The following is a 26,318-nucleotide window of genomic DNA, read 5'->3' on the forward strand; positions in this document are numbered from 1 at the left end:
GCTGCTTAACTGTAGGGAGAGAGACCTCATCGTTCAGACCGCCAGGTTGGCCCCACCTCTTCGCTATCAGAATGCAGAAATCTCCCTCTTTTCTGACTTCACCCTGCGTGTGCAGAAACAACGGAGGTCATTTCGGTAGGTGTCCAGGGAGCTACGTGACAGAGGGGTGAAATATGCCATGCTTTTCCCTGCCAAGCTGAGAGTGGAGGCGGAGGGAAAGGCATGGCTCTTTGAACGTCCTGAGGAGGCAGATGACTGATGTATGGAACTAGATCTATCAGTCGCTGACCCTGGGAGGTGGAATCCTTTACTGGGCCTGTTTAAAACAAATGCATGCATGTCATAGGCGGAGGGAAGGCTGGGAGGTGTATTTCCCATGAGAGGGCTCCGCTGCAGTACGGATTGTCCACTAATGTCCTTTATCTAAGATGTCCCCCCCTTAGGGAGGCTTTAAACGCTTAATTATTTGGGATTGAGGTGGCAGAACCTTTACCCCCACAGTATACTTCTTTTAGGTAAATGTATGGGCGACGGGCACTCTGCATAGATTGTTTACTGGGCAGTTCCAGGCCCGGAGTGCAGGGAAGCAGGGAGGGGGGACTTTGGGTTGGGGGTGGGGCGTTATTTGTTGTTCATTGTTCACAGATGGTGGCACTGACCCTAGGTAGACAGGTACACAGAATCACTGGTTCACAGATATGCAACAGACCACACACTAGGAGAAGGGCCTCAGGCTCCTAAGCTGGAATGTAAATGGTCTGGGGGATAAAGTGAAGCGTTGTATTGTCTTGCAACATATTAAGAGGCATTCCCCAGACATAGTATTCCTACAGGAGACACATCTCGCTGGTAACTCTTGCCAGGCCATGAATAGATGGGGGTACAAGCTGATGGCGCACTCAGGGTTTACGTCTGGCTCTAGAGGGGTGGGAATCATGCTTAAAAAATCTTTCCCACTCTCATTGCAACACAGATGGACTGACGACCTGGGCAGGTACACGGCCATATCCGGGCAGTGGGAGGGCAGGACCCTGTTGCTGATGATGGTATAAGTCCCTCCGGGCCTGCCGAGCCACACCTATAAGGACTTAGGGACAATACTTCTATTGATCCCGGAGGGTCATCTTATAGCAGGGGGAGACTTTAACTCAGTGGTGTCGGGCAGGACAGACCGTCACCTCCGCGTGATATTGGTCCCTCACAGAGATGGCTCCCGGAGTTTATGGCAGCGCTGGGCCTATCTGATGTCTGGCGGACATTTCACCCCACCACTAGTCAATATACTTTTCATTCTGGGGCACACAACAGTCTTTCCCGTATCAACTACCTTCTGGTGCAGGCTCCCCAGATCAGCTGTACCAGAGAGGTACAGCACTTAGCAAGGGGTATCTCGGATCACTCCCCCATCTGGGCTGAATTTGTCTTCAATGAAAAACGGGTGGGCAATATTGCGCCCCTTAACCTTTGGTATCTGCGAAATCAGACTGTAAGGGGAGCTCTCCTCCGGGCCATAGACCAATACTAATCAGAAAATATAGGGTCGGTAACATCGGCCCAAACTCTCTGGGAAGCCTTTAAGACAGTACTGTGGGGTCAGTCAAGAAAGAAAATCTCTGAACTGACCTATATTGCTTTTCAGTGCGACCTTGAAGGGTTTAAACTATGCATCCAGCTCAAAGAGAAATCACTTAGAATAATTCATGTGCAAATAATGCATGTATCTTTATTATTTTTTGTCTTAAAACGTAAGTGAATCATAAAATGACATCTCATGTGCAGTTGTCCTAATAATCAAATTAGACAATGATATATTCATACACTTAGATATCTAACACTGTTATGATAAGATGGTAACATTTGAACAATCAATACATGTAAGAACAACAGCTATAAAGTGCATGATATCACATTCTAATCAGATCTTCATCTGTGGCTGTGTGGCAAAAAGAAGGACAACAAATAAAGTCTAAAAAACAATAATTATTTACAATAAAAAATGTATACAGTGAAAACACCCCACACTTCACCTCACTACTGCATTCACTCCTCAAATAGACCCAAGCAACCTGGCACTCATACACAAACACGGATCACTCTCTTGTGGAGATCCTAGAAAGCTTAACAGGGACAGATGTGAGCGAATAATGTTCCACACTCAGAATAATAATTGTATCCGTCTCTGAAGGAACTCTCCATACATATAGTAATGGTCTACACGCGTTTCGGTGGGATTCACAATGGCACCACCTTCCTCAGGATCAAAACATACTCAGATACATCCCGTTTGGGATGAGCGAGGGGTATCCCGTAGAGCTTCACGGGAAAAAGCCATCGGCGGGATAAGTTTGCATTTGTGACTGGTATAACAGAGGACCTAAGGCCACTCTAATTACAACAAGAAGACTTTTGCAAAGGAACAATATTCCAACTATAAATTACATGTTCTGTGAATTGGGAATTCTCATTGGACATATCACAGCTGGATAGAATTCTGGAAAGGATAGCATATAATTGTTCAACGGCATGGACGTTGGGTGCATTCACGCCGCATTGCCCCTCTGACCGTTGGTTTTATTTTTGCTGATACCCCTCGCTCATCCCAAACGGGATGTATCTGAGTATGTTTTGGTCCTTAGGAAGGTGGTGCCATTGTGAATCCCACTGAAACGCGCGTAGACCATTACTATATGTATGGAGAGTCCCTTCAGAGACGGATACAATTATTATTCTGAGTGTGGAACATTATTTGCTTACATCTGTCCCTGTTAAGCTTTCTAGGATCTCCACGAGAGGGCGGATCACAACTTGACTAAATGTATGTTTGATGTTAAAAAAATATGGTCATTTACAACTAATGATCAAGATAATCTTGTTGCATGGTTTCAGTTTTTAGTCATATTACCTTGTCTTCTTACCATCCTAATTGAGAAAAATGGTTACTAGTGAAAGGTGTTCACATCCATAGCCCTTGGCTGTCAGAGAGAAGCCTCTTCAGAAAGGTCATTGTTCACTGCAAAGCCCTTCTCGCTATTTGCGGCCTCCCTGCTGTGTCAAGCGACGACTCTAGGTGCTCTATTGACCCCAGACACACTAACACCAGTTCTACCTCTACTATAGCTTTGCTTGATGCTTACATGTTTCTTAGTCAGTGTTTATTCATTCTGGAGGATTTTGTAAATGTTGCTACCCAATTCCGAAATTGAAAATATTTGGAACTGTCTGCCTTTTACCGCTCCTTAAACCAAACATTTCTGGAAGAGACTTCGAACCGCAGATTCCTTACATTAGAATATTCCCCAGATTACTGACTGAATCCAGAATATTTTCAGCAGCACTTCTGCGTGCCAGTAGATGGTGCCAACGGTGCTGCCTTAACTTCATGCACCCCAGATGTAAAGCATGCAGAGCCTATATAGGCCCCACCCCTGCGCTCTAAAATTGGTTCCTTTCTTTCAGCACCAACCTTTGTAAATCCATAGAGCTACCTTGGTCATTTTTTAACAATATTTTTCTGAACTTTTGTTTAGCTGTTTTTGTTTCCAGTGTGCTAGGGCTACATCCCCTCAGAAACCTATGGGTTTCAAACCCTGTGGAGAATGCCACATACTATCTGTGACATGTCCCACCTTGGTCTGCTTGTGGTTCCTGGGGTTGAGCCATGACTCCAAGGCCTGCTCGGACTGTCTCTAAATGCACCTACAGGTGATTCGAGAGAGACCGATGAAGCTCCTCATGGAGTGATGCCAAAAGTCTTTGCGTCGATCCCGAAGACTGTTTTGATCCCACAGACGATCACAGGCCCATTCCCGGAGCAATTACCCCAGCAGGTCTTTGTCAAAGTCCAAGTCTTTGTCAGGTAAATTGAAAAAGAAGTTGAATTACCATTTGACTTTTCTGGGCTCTTCCAAATCCTCAAAAGGAGCAAAACACCCCACGCTCTAAGCACGGCTCTGTGCTTCCCAGACTTCCTTGGTGCTGGGGTCCTGGTTCAAACCCTGTTCTGGGGTCCTAGTAAATCACCAAGTGGCCCAACGCCATCGTTCAGCTCCTTGGTACCTTACTTCTTAGCCCAGCATCCCACTTCCTAGAGTTTGGTGGTGCAGGCTTCCTCAATGAGGGTCAACCCAGGGGCTTTCTGCACTGTCTCCCTGGACAGAGAGTCCGAAAGGCTGTGCACGTTTCAGAAGAAAGTTTTCCTTTTAAAGCTTGGCCCTGGGGTCTTTTGATACCACTTGCCTTCTGTGCCGATATTCTCACACATTGTTGGCTCCAAAAGAAGCTTGAGTGATTCTTACCAAAGCCATATCCGATGCCCAGGGTGCAGCAAACTTCACTGCAAGGTTAGACACAACTGATACCATTGACAGGGCAGTGGGCTTACGAAGTGGCTTTTAGACGCTATGCCTGGCTGCGGTCCACAGACTTTTCAGGGGATGCACAATCGAGCCTTATGGACATGCCCTTTGATGGTCTGGACCTGTTTGAAGACAAGCCATTTGGTTCTGCTCTTTTCTTCTTTCACGCAATCTGCGCCTCTATCTGCACGCAGTGGTATATATGCACATTTTTAGATATTCCCCGATACAGAACTATGTCCAGTGGCTGATCAAAACCATAGTGTATTTTCTAAATATAGCTAGACCTATTGGCTTTGCCAGTGCTTGCCTGGTGTTGTTGATATACAGCGTAAAGAATCCAGGGGCTTCCCTTATGAGTGGACAAAGGCTTCGTATGAAATTCAATGGTCAAGCAGCCTTAGACTTAACACCGAGGAGTGCAAGACATTTTCAAATACACACAATGATTAATAAATGACAACATGACTCAAGAAGGAGAGCCACACCAATTTATAAAAATAGCAAGTCTCTAAATACATGTTTAGGCATAAAAGAAAAATTGTTCAGGTAAGTACGTTTTTAAATAAAAATTATTTTCACTTTAAAAAGTGCGTGCAGTGCAACTTTTGAGTTCTGCAGTAGTACCCTATGGACAGGAAAACAAGTTCTGCATACAAGTATAGTACATCGACTGGCAGGAGCAATCTCTATGAGTTAAGGTAAGTAGTAGGCAAGGTCCAAGGCACCACCAGCAGTACACCACCAGCTGCACGAGAGCAGCCGGGTGCAGGATGCAAATCGGCATCCGGAGCCCAGTGTATTTCAATGGAGATCGGTCACTCCGAAAAGGGCCGGCAGGCTCTGGCCAGGAGACCAGTCAGGCTGAACCAGCAAGTGGGATCAGGCCCTGCGATGTTCTGTCATGGGGGTACCTTTGGTCCTTCTTGGCCAAGGGGTGACAGGTGCAGGGTTGTCTTTAGGCGTCTGGTATTTCCTTACTTGACCAGTTGTGGTTGTGGGGGACTGCGTGCAGAGGCTGTAGGCCATGTCATGGAGTCCAGGATCGGTGGAACCACAATGGACTTGAGGGCTGGGTAACATTGTTGGCCCACTTCAACTCAGGTCGGAGGCAACGGGTGCAGTGGTGACTTCGGGTGTCTGGTTTTGGCGGTTTCCCAAAGGCCTCAGAGTCCTCTCTTTTAGAGTTTCTTCAGAATAGGTCCACTGTTCACGGGAAGTCTCGAGTCTTCTTGGAAGGCAGGCACTCCTCCCATGATTCTTGAGTCAACAGCTGCAGGCAAAGTCCACTTTGGCACAGTTTTCAACGAGGGATGTAGACAGGCCGGTGTGGCTGGTACCAGGTCAGCTGCTTCTTTTCTCGTCTCTGCTTTTGCTACTCTTAGGTGTCCTCTCTCTTCTTAGGTCATCAGGATCTGCTTCTCTGGTGCCAGAGACTCCAGTGAATACTGTATATAGGGTGTGACCCTTGGGGTCACTATGCTCCCTATATGACCACTTCCTGGTGGAAGTGGGTATAACCCTGTCCCAGAATTCCTAAGTATGCCATTACAGAGATGGCTACTAATGAAAAATTGTGTCCACCTTCCGAGTAGTACTAGCCTGGAGGTGGCAAGCCTACCTGACTAGCTAATTTTCCCGTCTGTCTAGGAGCCGAGAGGACTGTGGGCGGGGTGGGTGTCTTCCTCTCCTTTGTGGGGAGCTAGATTTGTATTTCAAAGGTGTCAGCTTCTTTGAAGCTTGCCAGCCCAAGGAGGCTAATCAGCAGGTCATCCTGTGGGAGGGGATGTTAGACTCTTTTCTTGGGCCTTTGTTCTGGATCCCCTGAGAGCAAAGGCTCTCACCCTAGGAGGTCAGAACCGTGTCTCAGGTGGCAGGCTGGAAGAAACCAGTCAGCGAGGACACCAGAGGCTGGTAGGTTTTCAGGGGACACCTCTAAGGTGCCTTCTGGGTGCATGTACTGGTAAATCCAACATCCCTATTTTCAGTGAATCCATCATGTAGCGTGGGAACTCGTTTTCACCAGTGCCCAGCACATTTTCTAAAATTGCTTTCCTGATCACTCGTACTGGCAGTAATAGAACTGACCAGCACAGGGGAATATCTGCTTATGCAGGTATGCCCTCACATGTAATATTCAGCACCCTCCCTGAGGGCTGTTAGGCCTGCTGTAGGGGGTGACTTACAAATATAACATGCAGTGTTAGGGGCATGGCACACAGGGATGTGTGACGTGTTTTCACTTTTGTCTGCATCAATACATACAGCCTGCCATGGCAGTCTTGCATGTGCTTGGACCTAAGGGTAGAACAGTTTGTGCTGCAGCCCTTAGGGACCCTCTTTAGAACCTCAGGCCATAGGTACCAGGGTACTATTTACTAGGGACTTACAGAGGGTGCTAAAGGTTTTGCCAATTGGGGTAACTATTGTACAGCTTTTAGGGAAAGAACACTGGTACTGGGAACCTGGTTAGCAGGGACCTAGTACACTTCAGTCAAAGTTGCATTAAAAGCCAGGCACAAAATGTGTGTGGGGGTGGGGGTACTGCACAAAAAACCCAGTTTCCTACATAGCCTCTTCAGTTTATACTTTTACTTTGCCTTTCAGCACCCTGTCCTTTAAAAAAAAATGGAGAGGCTGACAGCTGTCATTTTCTGCCAGTCCTCTCCCTTTTTGAAAGCATTTTCTTATACCTCCTAATGCATTTTTTATTTACTGCTCCAAGTGGTTTCCACTATCTTGCAACAATAAATAAAAAAGAAACGAAAATGGCAGTCGCATGCATGTACATACTTCATTCATCATGCTGGGCCTCATTAGTGTTGTGACATGTAGGCGTCATCACGGTATATTGTTTTTTGGGGGTTTTTTTGCACCCATGTTGGACCAGTGCAGTGGGGGCAGCACGTTTATAGTCCTGGGGCAGAGGTCTTTTTTACCAATACCCTTGTGGTTGAGAATACTTAATGGCTCTCTAGTTTAAGTTTCACTAAGTCCTCATAACTGTGCTCTCTTTCTCTAATCCTATCTTGGGCATAAAAGAAAGATGTATGTCTCCCTGAAAGGTGGGAATCCCTGGGGATCCATTTTCAACCTCGGTACCTGCTACAATACATGGCGGTATCCTGTGTATTTGGGCCGGTAATGTACACGTGCACACTCCAGCTTCGCCCTCAAAGCTGTTCTTTAACGTGGTACGAGATTCTTTCCTGACAACTGCTTCCATTATAACACTACACCTCTATAAAAATACAAAATTCAGTAGACTTATTGTTCAGTCTGTGCCAATATGTTGCTATTATTTCTCTTATAGTGCCTGGCTTAGGGAACACTTCCCCAAAGGACATGGAAGGAATGCTCCCACTGATGAACATGGTTATTTACTCCATTGACAAATTCAGGAAATTTCGTCTTAATAGAGAGGTAAGAAGACTACTTTTTGGCTTCTGCATGTGCTCGACCCAGTCATTTGTTTTACAGTGAAACTGATTTTTTAACTTTACCTTCGAAAGCTGATGTCTGCAGTGTTTGATGCAATGGTTTGGATATATATTGGCCTGTCCAGACCCTCACACTCGCATAAAGTAGGGTGACCCACCAGATGCACTTCTCACCTAGAGCCTATCGAGCGCCTTTGGCAGGTCCACTGAGAGAATAACTGCATCGAAATACAGTCCCTGCAGGTGTCTTCTCAAATATCAGTAAAAGTCTATAAATAAGGGGCAACAGCCACCTTTCCAACAAACCAAACAGTGAAATGAAGTTCAGTTCAGGTCCCCATGTCAGTTCTAGGTATGAGAGCAATAACGGAGGTGATCATGGCGCATATGCCTTTTACTCCTGCCCACGCAGTCCCACATCTGCAGTATTCATAGGGTTTCCCATACAGTTGGCCTGCAGAGGCCCTTAACAGCTCAGAGAGGTGTCCTCTTCAATTAGTTTGTGTAGGAGAGTAGGGTCTGCTTTCTATGTTCACCCCCACTTTTTGCTTTTGCTTTACTGGTTTTCGACTTAGATGTGGCTGTGGGCCTGCTAATCAGACCCACAGCCCTGCTGTTCTCTCTCTAAATTGATACTATGTACTTTAGGTGCATAACCCATTTGGATAGGATCACCTTATTGGCCCCTGTACAGTGTACCTTAGGTACCCAGGGCATAGGTGTACCCTAGGCCTACCAGGGGCTGCAGCATGTATTATGCCACCCCTGGCCTGGCCTTCCATTATGACACAACTGGCTGATCACTCAGCTGGGGCAAGGTTGTGTAATCACTCCTTGCTTAGGTGTAGTATTCCTATACCTAACTTACATATAGACACATGTGTACCTATCAGCCACTCCTATGGCAGGCCTTAACAATCCTGGAGGCAGAGTGCTTGGTAACATGTGAGATGGGGCTCTAGCATGAGCTGAGCCTGTCTGCAGGTTTCGGAACCATGTCCTTATAGCTGTTCTATGATATAGCCTACCATATACTCTTAAAGTGCCTTATAATCTTAAACGGTTATGGTAACTATGGCTTGGCTGTATCAAAACATGTCGTGTAAGGTGTCTAACACTTTGGAATAATACCCCCATCCCATTTCTGGGGATGAGGATATTATCCCTCCCTTCTAGAGGGAGAAGACATGTTGTAACCTACTTACCCGGTTAAAGTTAACCAGAGCCCCAGCATCACAAAATGGATGCTGCTGCCACAGACACGAGTCTGACCTCCTGCTGCTGGGAGTGATCCCGGCAAGGGAGGCTTGGACAATAGGTTTCCTGCCTTGGGAGGTGCGAGCACCACCCCAGACAGGCCTTAGGGTATTGGGGCAGGGAGAGATGAAAAGAATGAGACATGCCTGGGGCACACAAGGTGTCCCGTGCATAGTCCAGTTCAAACCAGTGCTGGGGCACTCCAGCCCCAGTCCTGGCGCGAAACTGGACAAAGGGAAGGGGGTGTAACCACCCCCCTCCCAGGTCCCACCCATAAGGCGTGACCTAGCAGGCAACCCAGCCCCCCAGATTAGTATAAGAGTGGTAGCTGGGCCCCAGGAGATTAGATTATCCTGAACCTGCAACTTGAACAGAAACTCTGGACCTTCGACATTCGACGAAAGAAGAAGACTGAAGAATCTCCCTTGTGGCCAAGGAGTGGCTACCCTGTTCAAACAGGCACCATCAAGAGACTACCCTTTGCTTTGCTGAAGTTCTACGAGGGACCGACTGCAGAGCCCGACCAGAGCCTTGACTTCCAGACTTCTCCGACCCTGATCCACATCCACAGCCGAGCTGAGATCCGTGGAGGCGACGAGAGACGTGGGACCGGCTACCTGGGAAAAGTGGCTAGTATCTTCCAGCGCAGCTTCTGAGGCACCCTCGAAGTTGTGCACCGGGGATTGGGAAGCCCCAACCCCAAGCACCATCTGCACCGAAGATCAGCCCCCCACACTCCACGAGTCCTGCGTGGGGCCCTTCTGCATTTTCCTGCTTGCCGCGCCTGTCCGGTTGCTTGCCCGTTGGCTAGTGGCCTCTGTGATGACGCATCCTGAAATCTTCACTGCTGGTTTGGCTCCTCCAGACTGGCTTCCGCTTCCTTGCAAAAGAGAAGCAACCCAGACCTTCCTGGTCTGCACCAGAAGCAAGTCCTCCGTTCTTCGTGGGTTCCGCTTGCCAAGGCTTGGTGAGTCCTAGTTCAACTTCGACACCGCCGACAGCAAGAGCCTTCGTGGGACAGCTCGCCTCCTGGTCCTGGTCGTCCTCGACGTCTCCTGGTCCCCGTGGCTGCAGCGACAAGCTTCACCTTCACCTGCAATCTTCACGACATCGCCTGGTTCCTTCCTGGTTCCACGTGGTCACTGGCTAGTGACCTTGACTCTGTCCCTTCTGCTTGCAGGTCTCCTCTCTTCTTGATCCCAGCCTTGGGATCCACCGGATACTCTTCACTGACTGCCTGTTAGCAACTTTCCTTCAGGCATCCATAGAAGTCCACGACGAAACCCGACGCAAGTTCACACCTATGCACCCGCAGCCCGTGGGCTAGGTAACTTGGGTACTTCGGTGCTCACAAGGGTAGTGACTATCCTAGGGTCTAGTTTCCGAGTCTCGACTCTCTAGCTGCTTCAGAAGTGTCCTTAAACTGTTAATTTCTAACTGCTAGTAATTCTATCGACTTTTACGCATTACGCGTGAGTGTTTCCACTCTGCACCTGAATCCCGTGGGCCTCCCACTTCCTAACTGTTGCTAGTGTAGTGTAGCCCCAGCGATTCCCTAGGCCTAGGCCTATCCTATTTCCGTGACAGTGGTCCTTATACCACTTCTTTAGTATATGGTTTGCGTGGCCCCTAGGGCCTAACTGTATTACTTACCTGTGTGACTTAATGTATGCTTAAATAAGACTGTGTTGTACTTACCTCTAATCTCATAAAGAGTGCTGAGGGTTTGACTAGAATAAATACACTTTATTTTATATATATATCTGTTGTGGTGTCCTTTCATTTGGTATTCAAGGGATTATATATGGTATCACAGCTGGCTTCACATGCCATTCAGAGTTTAGCCTAAGACTGCTCTTGTCCATGCTACCACTAGGATAGCTGGTCTATAAGGTTGACTTTACAACCAATCACCATAAGGGTTGTTTGGACTGATATAAGGTGTACACTAGAACTAGTGACATCATACATCAGGCCAACTTCTCACATTGGTGAGCAGCGGTTGGGATCTGAGCTTGCTGTTGTAATACCATTGTAATCTTGAGATACTAAATTGAAAGATCACACAGATATTGTTTAGGTACATATAACATAGATTATAATACTTAAGTCCTACTGGACTTAGTGGTTGTAGGTTGAAGGGAGTAACACACCCTGACCACAACTACCAGAGAGGTTTAGTAGAAACAACTAGTGTAGGTAGGTGCACACACCACACCCTCACTAGATCATGTCTCTGGGAGGAGATCAAGTAGATGCTCTCTCAGGAGGGGCAGGTCTGAAGAAGACCCCCTCTAGATATGATACCTTAACTTTTCAGGAGATGAGACAACTGTGTACCTCCAGAAAGTTAAAACAGGGTGCAAACCCTACCCTCCTTCAGCTAGTACAACTCCTAGAGGAGTATGATACTTTGAGGGCCTCACTGGCCAGTACCCTAGGTACAAAGGAGGGTCTACCCACCACAGATGAGTCAGATGGGACTTCAGATGAAGAGGTAGACAGCCAGGGCCAAGTAGGAAGACTTAGCCAGGCTAACCTAAGCTTACATGGGAGTTTGCATGGGGTCCCCCCATACAGACCCCCAAGTGGGCTTACACAGAGAAGCAGGAGGGACAGATCCCCTTCAAGGGAATCCATTCACTCCCATGTCTCTAGCATCTCGAATGCTTCCTCTCACAGGGGAATGACTTCCCCTGAGAGAAAGGAGCATGAAGCCAGAATGAGGGAAGCTAATCTGAGGATTCAGAGGGAAGAACTTGCCCTGCCAAGGAGAAGCTTGCTCTGGCTAGAGAGCAAAAGTTAAGTGGGTCAGAACCCACTGGTGGCAGCAATATCCCTAAGGATAGAGACAGGCACTATGATAATAGAAACCTGAGCAAGATTGTCCCTCCCTACAAGTGTGGGGATGACATCCACAAATGGATAACTGCTTTGGAGAGAGCTTGCAAAGTACAGCAGGTACCCCAAAGTCAGTGGGCAGCTATCTTGTGGCTCTCCTTCTCTGAGAAAGGTAGAGACAAGCTCCTCACAGTTAGTGATGAGGATGCAGACAATTACACTGTCCTGAAGAGTGCTCTAATTGATGGGTTTGGCCTAACCACTGAACAATACAGGTTGTTGTTCAGGGATACCCAGAAGACACAGACTCAGGACTGGACTGACTTTGTAGATTGTGCCACTAAGGCTCTGGAAGTGGGAAGTAAGGTTAAGGACTATACAGGATTGTATAATTTGATCATGAAGGAACAAATCCTTAACAACTGTCAAAACCAGCTACTGCATCAACACCTGATTGATTCTGATCTGACTTCTCCCAAGAAATTGGGAAAGAAGGCAGATAGATGGGTCAGGACTAGAGTTAAGCAGAAAAACCAGATCCAGGGCGGTGATCAGAAAAAGGCAGACCAGAAGGGTAATGATCAGAAACAAAAAGACCAGAAGTCTTCACCAGGCTCCCAAAAGGCTCAGGGGGAGGGTGGTCCCAAAAAGGATAAAAAGAAAGATGGCCAAAAGAAACCATGGTGCAACTATTGTAAGTCCAACTCACATTGGTTTAGTGAGTGCACCAAAAAGGATAAGCCCCCAGCCACCATTGCCCCTAAGGCAACTGTACCCCCTAGTCCAACTGTAAGTGGTGGTTCCCAGCAAAAGGGTGTAGTAGGGTTAACCCTGGGAACTGAGGAGGATTCTGGCCTAGTCAGAATACCTACTCAGGCTGTTCTGATCTGTGATGGGGACTTAGCTTTGTCCTCTACTGTAGGCCCCAGTAACCTGGGCAAGTACAGACAGACTCCTTTTATCAACCAAAGAATGGCTCAGGCCTACAGGGACACTGGGGCTAGTGTCACAATGGTGACACCTGCCTTTGTGGACCCTGGACAGATCATACTAGGTGAGAATTACCTAGTGACCAACGCTAGCAATGCCACTACCTCCCATAGTATGGCTATTGTTAACTTCTCCTGGGGAGGGGTAACTGGCCTCAAGAAAGTTGTTGTTAGTTCAGACCTTCCTGTAGAGTGTTTACTGGGCAATGATCTTGAAACTTCAGTTTGGTCTGAAGTGGAGTATAGGACCCATGCAGAAATGCTGGGGATAGATGCACATGTCCTTGCTGTGACCAGGTCACAGGCCAAAAAGTGCACCACTGAACAAGTGCTGGATCCTGAAACTATGGACCAGTTACAACCCAAGAGAAAGAGCAGTAGGGTTAAGGCTGTGCCTTCCCCCCTGCCTCAGGTGGTGGATCAGCCCTCCCAGGAGGATGATTCTGAGAGCCCTGAAGGAACTGTCCTAGAAGAACTTGAACCTGATCAGGTTGAGTTTCTTGGGACAGGGGGACCTTCAAGGGCAGATCTGAGGCAGGCTCAATTAGACTGCCCCTCTCTTGAACCCCTCAGACAGCTGGCTGCTGCTGAGGCTGCAGGGAATGCTCAAGGTACCCATAGAGTGTATTGGGATGAAGGGCTGCTGTATTCAGAGGCTATAGACCCCAAGCCTGGTGCATCCAGGAGGTTGGTCATACCACTGAAGTTCAGAGGCTTCCTTCTTACCTTGGCCGATGATATTCCCCTTGCAGGACACTTAGGCCAGAACAAGACTTGGGACAGGCTTGTCCCTCACTTTCACTGGCCCCATATGTCAGAGGATACCAAGGAGTTTTGTCGCTCCTTTGTCACCTGCCAAGCCTGTGGCAAATCAGGTGGCACCACAAAGGCCCCCCTCATACCACTACCTGTGGTGGGGGTTCCCTTTGAAAGAGTGGGCATAGATATTGTAGGACCAATGGACCCACAAACAGCATCTGGGCACAGATTCATACTGGTGATAGTGGACCATGCCACCAGGTATCCAGAAGCTATTCCCCTGAGGACCACAACGGCTCCTGTTGTGGCAAGGGCCCTGCTTGGAGTATTCTCCAGAGTGGGCTTTCCAAAGGAGGTCATTTCTGACAGAGGTGCCAACTTCATGTCAGGATACTTGACTGCAATGTGGAAGGAGTGTGGTGTGAACTACAAGTTCACCACACCCTATCACCCACAGTGCAATGGGCTTGTTGAGAGATTCAACAAGACCCTAAAGGGAATGATAAAAGGTTTACCAGACAAGCTTAGGCGAAGATGGGACATCCTTTTACCCTGCCTTCTGTTTGCTTACAGAGAGGTCCCACAAAAGGGGGTTGGCTACAGCCCTTTTGAGCTTTTGTTTGGGCATCCTGTAAGAGGACCCCTATGTTTAGTAAGGGAAGGATGGGAGAGACCTCTCAGACAACCCAAACTTGATATAGTGGATTATGTACTTGGTCTCCGCTCCAGGATGGCAGAGTATATGAAGAAGGCTTCTAAAAACCTTGAGGCAAGCCAAGAACTCCAAAAAGCTTGGCATGACCAAAAGGCTGTGCTGACTGTTTACCAGCCAGGGCAGAAAGTGTGGGTGTTGGAGCCAGTGGCCCCAGCCGCATTCCAAGACAAATGGTCTGGACCCCACACTATTGTTGAGAAAAAGGGAGAAGTCACCTACTTGGTGGACCTTGGGACTCCCAGAAGCCCCCACAGGGTGCTTCATGTCAACAGATTGAAGGCATATGTTGACAGGGCAGACATGGGCTTACTCATGGCTACAGATGAGGGGCAGGAGGAAGAGAGTGACCCTCTCCCAGACCTGTTGACTCAGAACCCTGATGATGGCTCAGTTGATGGTGTGGTCTTTTCTGACAGCCTCACTGTCCATCAGCAACAGGACTGCAGACATGTTCTGCAGTCCTACAGACATATGTTCTCTCTGACCCCAAGTCAGACAAACTGGTGCACCCATGAGGTGGACACTGGTGACAGTCTGCCTGTGAAGAGTAAAATCTACAGGCAACCTGACCATGTCAGGGACTGCATAAAAGTTGAGGTACAAAAGATGTTGGAGCTGGGAGTCATTGAACCTTCAGAGAGCCCTTGGGCTAGTCCTGTAGTCCTTGTGCCAAAACCTCACACCCAAGATGGTAAGAGAGAGATGAGGTTTTGCATGGATTACAGAGGTCTCAATGCTGTCACTAGGACAGATGCCCACCCAATACCTAGGGCAGATGAGCTCATTGACAGACTGGCAGCTGCTAAGTTTTTGAGCACATTTGACCTGACAGCAGGCTACTGGCAAATCAGACTAGCTGAGAATGCAAAGGCCAAAACTGCTTTCTCGACCCCAGGAGGACATTATCAATTCGTGGTAATACCCTTTGGTTTGAAGAATGCACCTGCCACTTTCCAAAGGTTGGTGAATCAAGTCCTTACTGGGTTGGATGATTATTGTGCAGCTTATCTTGATGATATTGCTGTCTTTAGCTCCACCTGGGAGGATCACCTGGTCCACCTGAGGAATGTTTTAGAGGCCCTGCAAAAGGCAGGCCTCACTATCAAGGCCACTAAGTGCCAGATAGGGCAGAGCAAGGTTGTATACCTGGGCCACCTAGTTGGTGGGGGTCAGGTTAAACCACTGGAGAGCAAGATCCAGACCATAAAGGACTGGACTCCTCCAACTACCCAGACTCAGGTCAGAGCTTTCTTGGGCCTGACTGGGTACTACAGAAAGTTTGTTAAGAACTATGGGTCCATTGTGACACCACTTAATGACTTGACCTCCAAGAAAATGCCAAAGAAAGTTCAGTGGCCAGTAAGCTGTCAAAAAGCATTTGATGACCTGAAGCAGGCCATGTGCAGTCCACCTATTCTGAAAAGTCCAGACTACTCCAAAGAGTTCATTGTCCAGACAGATGCTTCCGAGTTAGGTGTGGGAGCTGTTCTTTCACAACTGAATGTAGATGGTCAAGACCAGCCCATTGCTTTTATAAGTAGAAGGCTGACCCCTAGAGAGAAACGTTGGTCAGCTATTGAGAGGGAGGCCTTTGCTGTGGTTTGGGCCCTGAAGAAGCTGAGGCCATACTTGTTTGGCACTCACTTCAAGATTCAGACAGACCATAAGCCCCTCTTGTGGCTAAATCAGATGAAGGGTGAAAATCCCAAGCTTCTTAGGTGGTCCATTTCCCTACAGGGGATGGACTTCACAGTGGAACATAGACCTGGGACTGACCATGCCAATGCAGATGGACTCTCAAGATATTTCCACTTAGAACATGAAGACTCAACTGGTCAAGGTTAGTTTAATGTCCCTAAGTTTGGGGGGGGGGGGTGTGTAGGAGAGTAGGGTCTGCTTTCTATGTTCACCCCCACTTTTTGCTTTTGCTTTACTGGTTTTCGACTTAGATGTGGCTGTGGGCCTGCTAATCAGACCCACAGCCCTGCTGTTCTCTCTCTAAATTGATACTATGTACTTTAGGTGCATAACCCATTTGGATAGGATCACCTTATTGGCCCCTGTACAGTGTACCTTAGGTACCCAGGGCATAGGTGTACCCTAGGCCTACCAGGGGCTGCAGCATGTATTATGCCACCCCTGGCCTGGCCTTCCATTATGACACAACTGGCTGATCACTCAGCTGGGGCAAGGTTGTGTAATCACGCCTTGCTTAGGTGTAGTATTCCTATACCTAACTTACATATAGACACATGTATACCTATCAGCCACTCCTATGGCAGGCCTTAACAATCCTGGAGGCAGAGTGCTTGGTAACATGTGAGATGGGGCTCTAGCATGAGCTGAGCCTGTCTGCAGGTTTCGGAACCATGTCCTTATAGCTGTTCTATGATATAGCCTACCATATACTCTTAAAGTGCCTTATAATCTTAAACGGTTATGGTAACTATGGCTTGGCTGTATCAAAACATGTCGTGTAAGGTGTCTAACACTTTGGAATAATACCCCCATCCCATTTCTGGGGATGAGGATATTATCCCTCCCTTCTAGAGGGAGAAGACATGTTGTAACCTACTTACCCGGTTAAAGTTAACCAGAGCCCCAGCATCACAAAATGGATGCTGCTGCCACAGACACGAGTCTGACCTCCTGCTGCTGGGAGTGATCCCGGCAAGGGAGGCTTGGACAATAGGTTTCCTGCCTTGGGAGGTGCGAGCACCACCCCAGACAGGCCTTAGTGTATTGGGGCAGGGAGAGATGAAAAGAATGAGACATGCCTGGGGCACACAAGGTGTCCCGTGCATAGTCCAGTTCAAACCGGTGCTGGGGCACTCCAGCCCCAGTCCTGGCGCGAAACTGGACAAAGGGAAGGGGGTGTAACCACCCCCCTCCCAGGTTCCACCCATAAGGCGTGACCTAGCAGGCAACCCAGCCCCCCAGATTAGTATAAGAGTGGTAGCTGGGCCCCAGGAGATTAGATTATCCTGAACCTGCAACTTGAACAGAAACTCTGGACCTTCGACATTCGACGAAAGAAGAAGACTGAAGAATCTCCCTTGTGGCCAAGGAGTGGCTACCCTGTGCAAACAGGCACCATCAAGAGACTACCCTTTGCTTTGCTGAAGTTCTACGAGGGACCGACTGCAGAGCCCGACCAGAGCCTTGACTTCCAGACTTCTCCGACCCTGATCCACATCCACAGCCGAGCTGAGATCCGTGGAGGCGACGAGAGACGTGGGACCGGCTACCTGGGAAAAGTGGCTAGTATCTTCCAGCGCAGCTTCTGAGGCAACCTCGAAGTTGTGCACTGGGGATTGGGAAGCCCCAACCCCAAGCACCATCTGCACCGAAGATCAGCCCCCCACACTCCACGAGTCCTGCGTGGGGCCCTTCTGCATTTTCCTGCTTGCCGCGCCTGTCCGGTTGCTTGCCCGTTGGCTAGTGGCCTCTGTGACGACGCATCCTGAAATCTTCACTGCTGGTTTGGCTCCTCCAGACTGGCTTCCGTTTCCTTGCAAAAGAGAAGCAACCCAGACCTTCCTGGTCTGCACCAGAAGCAAGTCCTCCGTTCTTCGTGGGTTCCGCTTGCCAAGGCTTGGTGAGTCCTAGTTCAACTTCGACACTGCCAACAGCAAGAGCCTTCGTGGGACAGCTCGCCTCCTGGTCCTGGTCGTCCTCGACGTCTCCTGGTCCCCGTGGCTGCAGCGACAAGCTTCACCTTCACCTGCAATCTTCACGACATCGCCTGGTTCCTTCCTGGTTCCACGTGGTCACTGGCTAGTGACCTTGACTCTGTCCCTTCTGCTTGCAGGTCTCCTCTCTTCTTGATCCCAGCCTTGGGATCCACCGGATACTCTTCACTGACTGCCTGTCAGCAACTTTCCTTCAGGCATCCATAGAAGTCCACGACGAAACCCGAAGCAAGTTCACACCTTTGCACCCGCAGCCCGTGGGCTAGGTAACTTGGGTACTTCGGTGCTCACAAGGGTAGTGACTATCCTAGGGTCTAGTTTCCGAGTCTCGACTCTCTAGCTGCTTCAGAAGTGTCCTTAAACTGTTAATTTCTAACTGCTAGTAATTCTATCGACTGTTACGCATTACGCGTGAGTGTTTCCACTCTGCACCTGAATCCCGTGGGCCTCCCAGTTCCTAACTGTTGCTAGTGTAGTGTAGCCCCAGCGATTCCCTAGGCCTAGGCCTATCCTATTTCCGTGACAGTGGTCCTTATACCACTTCTTTAGTATATGGTTTGCGTGGCCCCTAGGGCCTAACTGTATTACTTACCTGTGTGACTTAATGTATGCTTAAATAAGACTGTGTTGTACTTACCTCTAATCTCATAAAGAGTGCTGAGGGTTTGACTAGAATAAATACACTTTATTTTATATATATATCTGTTGTGGTGTCCTTTTGTTAGACCTGTCAGCCCTTTGGGTGGTCCCTCCTCATCATTATTTATTTTGTCCCACTTTTGCCTCAAGCCCTGTTTGAATTTTTCCTTTTTGGGAACCACCAGACTTTTTAGTGTTGCTGCAGATTCAGGGAGCCATTTTACCTACCCCTGAAACTTCTGTCTGAGGGCCTGAAGCACAAAATGGTGGCCACCTGTGACATCACCAGCATCCACTGGAACCTACTAGCACCTTCCAGAACATTCCAGAACTCTGTGACCGTTGGAGGCGGTTTAGAATGTTGGGAAGCTAAGAGAGAGAGTTGGCAGTTGGAGCTGGCAGTTGGCACCTGACTGGTGAGGAGTGAGCAGCAAAAACGTGAAGGAGGAAGGAGTGAAGCAGCAGGGGTGGAAACTTGTGCCTGGAGTGGGGTCCATAAACCCACCCTTGATACTAGTCCCTACTGACGGAGCCCAGCCTAGAGCCCTGTGTGGGAAGAAGTCAGAAAAACCATCCTGAGGACCTGGACAGCAGGAACAGGCCTTAGAAACAAGAGAACAGCAAGATCCTGACCTAGAAGCTGGTTTCCCTGAAGTCCGACGTCGAGTAGCCTAAGACCTGGAGCCCGAGGTGGAGAAGCGGCGCTGACTGGAAAAGCAGACGTCGTACCCGGAGCCGCCAGAGGTCGAGAGAGGGCGCCGTCAGAGGTCGTGAGGAATACCAGAGGTCGAGGAGGAAGTCACCCGAGGTCGAGTGAGCGGCGACATCGGAGGAGTGAAGTCCGCCCTCCGGAGTCGTCGGAGACCGAGGTGAAGGGTAACGGAGGTCGGGAGTGAGGATCGCACTCCGGAGTCGCCGGAACCTGTGAGAATCGTGCCGGAGGTCGGAAGTGGAGGTCGCACTCCGGAGTCGCCGGAAACCTGTGAGGAGCACCGGAGGTCGGGAGTGAGGATCGCACTCCGGAGCCGCCGGAAGTCGACATCGAGGCAAGGCCGGCCGACGTCATCGAAGCCGAGGTCGCCATCGGACCGGAGCCGCCCGAAGTCGACATCGAGTAAGACTGCCCGACGCCATCGAATCGGAGGTCGAGATCGAACCGAGGCCGCTGACATCGAGACCGGATCCGCCTGCCGGCGTCGTCAAAGAACTGACATTGTGCCGAGGCCGCCGACATCGAACCGGAACCGCCTCACGGCATCGATACGACTCCAGCGGCGTCGGAGCATCAGAAAAAGGGCAGTAAGTGGAGTAGAGGGCGCCTAAGGCCCTGTGGAGACCTGAGAGACTGCTCTAAGGGGCTAGGGAGGTGCTGGAACCAACCTGACTGTGCCAAGGGTGAACTGGGACTAATCTAGAGAAGTTGTGTGGAGAGAGAGAGCCAGGTCTCTGGTATTTCCCCCTTTTATCTACCTCAGTTTAGGCCTCAGCCTTGACCAAGCCAGGGAGTAGACACCCTCAAGCCTTCCACATCCCCACAAGCTGTGCCTGCGCCAAATCAGCCCTTAGGAATTCAAAAGTGATCTGATTCCATGAGTGTCACTGTCAGCTTTTAAGTATTTATTAGGGGCATTGTATTTATTGTATTTAACCTATTTATTGTTCCACTGTATTTATTGGTCCACAGTATTTATTGATGTACAATATTTATTGGTTACAGTATTTATTGCCTCAGAATATTTAATTGCCTGTCGGTATTGCACTTTTATTTATGCCTTCAGTATTTATGATCACCCCTATTTATTGAATCATTAAGCCAGTATTTATTTGTCCTGCACTTTCTAAAAAGTTTGTATATTGTGATTGTTATTTATTTTCTCCAATCAGCAACTAAGAGAAAAAGAAGATAAAGAAAGTTATTTTCATAATTTTTACGGTGTAGAGTCGTTTTTGGAACGGATGCACGCATGGTTATTGTTTGGGTATGTTGTATGCTTAGCACGGAGCCTGATTCCTGACCACTCGAGCCAAGCTACCACAGTGTGTCCGGAAGACCACCACCACCCCTTCTAGTGTGGGAGTGGTTTTCCAACATAAATTGGTGTTCAGTGGTGGGATAGAGCTGTGCCTACGTATACTCAACAATAACTGTGGGTAGTCCATAGGCCTACACCGGGAGTTTTCTCAAAGCGGCCTTCCTAATTGTGGGTTTTTGTTTTTTCCAAATTTACTCTGGTGGTGGGAGGAGGTATTATTAAAGGTACCCCCCTGCATAGTTACTGCACAAAAACCTGTCCTCTAACCTGAGTGGGCAAGATGGAGTTTGTCCTAGAAAATCTAGAAACGTACACTGTGGCCCAACTCAGGGAGTTTTGCCAGCGGGAGGGGGTGTACTGTCCCCCAGGAGCAAAGAAGGGTGCACTCCAAACCAGCTTAAGGGCTTGGGGGGAGGCACGCCGAGAAAGCAAGGCTGAGGAGGAAGACAGGGATGGAGAGCCTGACCCCGAGGGGGCTGAGATGTACCAACCTGAGGTGGGGAACCTGTCAGCAGGGCCCAGAACCCTTTCTAGGAAGGGCAGCAGTGCCTCTAGCGGTGGCTTGTCTGAAGTGGAGCTAACAGACCGGAGGGAGAAAAGACAGCTCACATGGGACTTAGCAAGGCTGGAAAAGGAGAAGGAGGAGCAGAGGATGGCCCATGAATTACGACTGAAAGAAATAGATCTTCAGATCTTGAGAATCGGGGCACAACCTGTTCCTAATGGTGGCAGCCAAACCCAAGAGATCACCAGGGAACCTAAACCATACCTGCCAAAGGACATAGTAGCTAGCTATGGAGTGGGCGACGATATCGCCAAGTGGCTAGCGGCCTATGAGGTCTCATTGAGGGCCCATGGGGTTCCAGAGAAGTACTGGGGAGGGGGATTGTACAAGTACATGCCTCCAGCGGGTAGGGATGCTTTATTGGCCCTCGAGGAGGATGAGCAGACCCACTACCCCACCATGAAACTGGCGCTCATCAGAAAGTTTGGACTAACACCTGAAAAGTACAGACAGAAGTTCAGGGGTAGTCACAAACTGGGCACGCAGAATTGGGTGGACTTCCTGGACTATGCGAAGAAGGCAATGGAAGGTTGGATTCAGGGCAGTGCAGTGAGGAACTACGAGGGGTTGTTTGACCTGGTACTGAAGGAACACCTGCTCGAGAAATGTTTCCCTGAACTGCGGCAACACCTGGTGGATAGCAAGCTGACCAGTCCCCGGAAGCTTGCTGAGGAGGCGGACATTTGGGCTAGTACCCGGGTGTCCACAAGGGGGACTGGAGGGGATACTCAAAAGGCCGGACAGGGCGCCCCCCAGAAGAAAGAGGGAGGGGAAAAGAAAAAGGAGTTCTCCAAAGGCCCCCAAAATAACTTCCAAGGGAAGGGAACAGGATTCACCCCTAAGGCTAACCCGCCCAGAAACCCTAATCCTGGCCAGAGTCAGCAGCCAAGGGTTGTCCATTGCTATGAGTGCGGTGGCGTTGGACACTATAAAGGAGATCCGAAGTGCTTGAAACGACCACCCCCTCCCACTGGAGGAAAGACCCCCGGAGTAGCTAGTGTAGTGCTCGGGGAGGAGATGCCCTTAACTAAGGGAAGGGAGTGGGCGGGTGTCACTTTAGTGTCCCTGGGAGAACGGGAGATGGTTCCTAAGATCCAGGTGCCCGCAAATACCGCAAAGTATGGGCAATGGGTCACCATCAACGGCCAAAGAGGGGAGGCTCTGAGAGACACAGGAGCCAGTATGACTATGGTGCGTAGCCAACTGGTGTCTCCAGAGCAGGTAATTCCCGATGTACTCCACCCAGCCGCGATGGCTGACGGCAGAACAGGCCACTATCCAGTGGCCGAGGTTCCCTTTGAATGGGGGGGGGTTGCAGGTTCACTTCGAGTTGCCGTAAGCCCTGCCGTGCCAGTCGATTGTCTGCTGGGGAATGACATGGAGCACAACGCTTGGAAGGAGGTGGAATACCGGACTCACACTGAGATGCTGGGTACACCTGACTGGGCCTGTGTTAGCACAAGGTCCGCGACTACCCGAAGAGGGAGTTCATTTCGGCTGGAGCCTGGAACAAAGGCCCAGCCGGCTGCCAGTCAAGGGAAGAACCGAGGACAGGAGGAGCCTGCCTCGGCGTCCCCACCCCGTAGGACGGATAGGCCACCGGAGGTGGTGGACCAGGAGTCTGCGGTGGGGGACGTTACCAACCTGGAGGACCTACCCATCCCGGCCGAGTGGCACGTGGAGGGAGGCCCGTCCAGGGAGGAATTCTGCCAGGGCCAGAGGGAGTGCCCTACCCTTGAGGGGCTGAGGCGACAGGCCGAAGCCCAGGCAGCAGGGAACGTTGAAGGGAACTACAGTGTTTACTGGGAGGATGGCCTCCTCTACAGTGAACCCAAGGCACCCCTTCATGGATCGTCCCGAGCCTTGGTAGTCCCTCAACGTTATCGAGCCTTCCTTCTGGAGTTGGCTCACGAGATCCCCTTGGCAGGACACCTGGGGCAAGACAAGACCTTCGCCCACCTTGTCCCACACTTTTACTGGCCTCAGATGAAAGTGTCGTCCGATACCTACTGCCGGACATGTGTGTCTTGCCAAGCCAGTGGGAAAACAGGGGTGAAGCTGAAAGCTCCCCTGGAACCACTTCCTGTCGTTAGCACCCCCTTTGAAAGGGTGGGCATCGACATTGTGGGTCCGTTAGATCCACCGACTACAGCTGGTCACAGGTTTATCCTGGTTCTGGTGGATCATGCCACACGGTACCCAGAGGCAATACCTCTGAGGACCATAACAGCACCTGTTGTGGCTAGGGCCCTGATGGGAATCTTTACCCGAGTGGGTTTTCCCAAGGAAGTTGTGTCCGACAGGGGGACCAACTTCATGTCAGCGTATATGCGGGCGATGTGGAAGGAGTGTGGAGTGACATACCGGTTCACCACTCCTTACCACCCCCAGACCAATGGTCTGGTGGAGAGGTTTAACAAAACCTTGAAGGGCATGATCAGAAGTCTGCCTGAAAGCCTGCGGAGGAAATGGGACGTCCTCCTACCCTGTTTACTTTTTTCCTACAGGGAAGTGCCACAGAAGGGAGTGGGCTTCAGCCCCTTCGAGCTTCTGTACGGGCACCCTGTACGTGGACCTCTCAACCTGGTGAGAGACGGATGGGAAAGAACTCCCAGAAAGCTTCCCCAGGATGTGGTGAGCTACATGCTGGCCTTCCGGAGCCAAATGGCTAAGTTGTGGAAGCAAGCTTCTGACAACTTGGAAGCCAGCCAAGCAGTGATGAAGGCGTGGTATGACCACAATGCTCACCCGGTGGAGTTGGAGCCTGGCCAGAAGGTGTGGGTGATCGAACCGGGAGAGCTTAGTGCCCTCCAGGATCGCTGGTCAGGACCCTTTGAGGTGTTGGAGAAGAAGGGTAAGGCTACCTACTTGGTGGACCTGAAGACCCCTCGTCAGCCCCTGCGGGTGCTGCATGCCAACCGCCTCAAACCCCACCACGAGAGGCCTGAAGTTATCTTGATGATGGTGACTGACGGAGGAGAGGACGTGGAAAGCGAGCCTCTCCCTGATCTGTTTGCGTCTCAAGAGAAGGATGGGTCGGTGGAGGGAGTGATTCTCTCCCCATCTCTAACTCCTGAACAGCAGGAGGACTGTCGCCAGGTCCTGGGGCAGTACTCCTCGTTGTTCTCCCTTGTCCCGGGTAGGACTCACCTGTGCGTCCATGACGTGGACACAGGAGACAGCCCACCTGTGAAGTCCAAGATCTACCGGATGTCAGACAAGGTGAAGGCCAGCATTCATAGTGAAGTCACTAAGATGCTGGAGCTAGGAGTGATCGAACCTTCTAGCAGCCCCTGGTCCAGTCCGGTGGTGTTAGTACCAAAAGCTGCACCACCGGGTGCCCAACCAGAACTGAGGTTCTGTGTGGACTATCGGGGACTGAATTCAGTGACCAAAACTGATGCTCATCCGATCCCTAGGGCGGATGAATTGATTGACCGGCTGGGAGCTGCCCAATATCTAAGTACCTTTGACCTTACGTCTGGGTACTGGCAGATCTCTTTGACTGATGGAGCAAGGGAAAGGTCAGCCTTCTCCACGCCCAATGGCCACTACCAGTTCTGTGTGATGCCCTTTGGGCTCAAGAACGCCCCTGCCACGTTTCAGCGCCTGGTAAACCAGATCCTCACCGGAATGGAGAGTTTCTCTGCTGCTTATCTGGATGACATAGCCGTCTTCAGTAACAGCTGGGAGGATCACTTGCGTCACCTGCAAGCTGTTCTCCAGGCCCTGAGACAAGCTGGATTGACGATCAAGGCCAGCAAGTGCCAGATCGGGCAGGGGTCGGTAGTGTACCTTGGACACTTGGTGGGTAGGGGAGCGGTGCAACCCCTCCAGGCGAAGATCGAGGCCATCATGGCCTGGGAACCCCCCAAGACACAGACTGAGGTACGAGCATTTTTGGGCCTCACGGGATACTACCGCCGCTTCGTGAAGGGGTACGGTACCATCGTAACCCCCCTCACGGAGCTCACGTCCAAGAAACAACCTCGACGGGTAGTCTGGACGGAGGCTTGTCAGCAAGCCTTTGAGAGATTGAAGAAAGCCATGTGCGAGGCCCCGGTCTTAAGGGCCCCAGACTTTTCCAAGGAGTTCATTGTCCAGACAGATGCATCAGAACATGGCATTGGGGCAGTGTTATCGCAACTCAACGAAGAGGGTCTGGATCAACCCGTGGTCTTCCTATCCCGGAGACTACTTCCCAGGGAACAGAAGTGGAGTGCAATAGAGCGTGAAGCCTTTGCAGTGGTATGGGCTCTGAAGAAGTTGCGGCCATACCTGTTTGGCTCGCACTTCCTAGTTCAGACCGACCACAGACCCCTTCGTTGGCTGATGCAAATGAAGGGGGAGAATCCCAAGTTGTTGAGGTGGTCTATTTCCCTACAGGGGATGGACTTTCAGGTGGAACATCGGCCTGGAGTGGACCACGCCAATGCAGACGGTCTCTCAAGGTATTTCCGCCTTAGTGATGAGAACTCCCAAGGGGTTGGGTAGCTCTCCCCACTTTCAGCTGGGGGGGACGCGTGTTAGACCTGTCAGCCCTTTGGGTGGTCCCTCCTCATCATTATTTATTTTGTCCCACTTTTGCCTCAAGCCCTGTTTGAATTTTTCCTTTTTGGGAACCACCAGACTTTTTAGTGTTGCTGCAGATTCAGGGAGCCATTTTACCTACCCCTGAAACTTCTGTCTGAGGGCCTGAAGCACAAAATGGTGGCCACCTGTGACATCACCAGCATCCACTGGAACCTACTAGCACCTTCCAGAACATTCCAGAACTCTGTGACCGTTGGAGGCGGTTTAGAATGTTGGGAAGCTAAGAGAGAGAGTTGGCAGTTGGAGCTGGCAGTTGGCACCTGACTGGTGAGGAGTGAGCAGCAAAAACGTGAAGGAGGAAGGAGTGAAGCAGCAGGGGTGGAAACTTGTGCCTGGAGTGGGGTCCATAAACCCACCCTTGATACTAGTCCCTACTGACGGAGCCCAGCCTAGAGCCCTGTGTGGGAAGAAGTCAGAAAAACCATCCTGAGGACCTGGAC

General features: G+C 50.0%; 1 pseudogene across 1 annotated transcript in view; it reads left to right on the top strand.

Annotated features, from left to right (window-relative positions):
* The window catches only part of LOC146871804 (PAT complex subunit CCDC47-like), a 319,820-nt pseudogene that overhangs the window by 199,627 nt on the left and 93,875 nt on the right, over positions 1-26,318 (top strand). Inside the window, exon 9 of the transcript XR_014981079.1 lies at positions 7,669-7,778. The product of XR_014981079.1 is annotated as a PAT complex subunit CCDC47-like (transcript). The remainder of the gene's footprint in view (positions 1-7,668; positions 7,779-26,318) is intronic.

The sequence above is a fragment of the Triturus cristatus genome, chromosome 1_1 (genome assembly GCF_964204655.1).
Source record: "Triturus cristatus chromosome 1_1, aTriCri1.1, whole genome shotgun sequence".
In the NCBI taxonomy this organism is placed as follows: domain Eukaryota; kingdom Metazoa; phylum Chordata; class Amphibia; order Caudata; family Salamandridae; genus Triturus; species Triturus cristatus.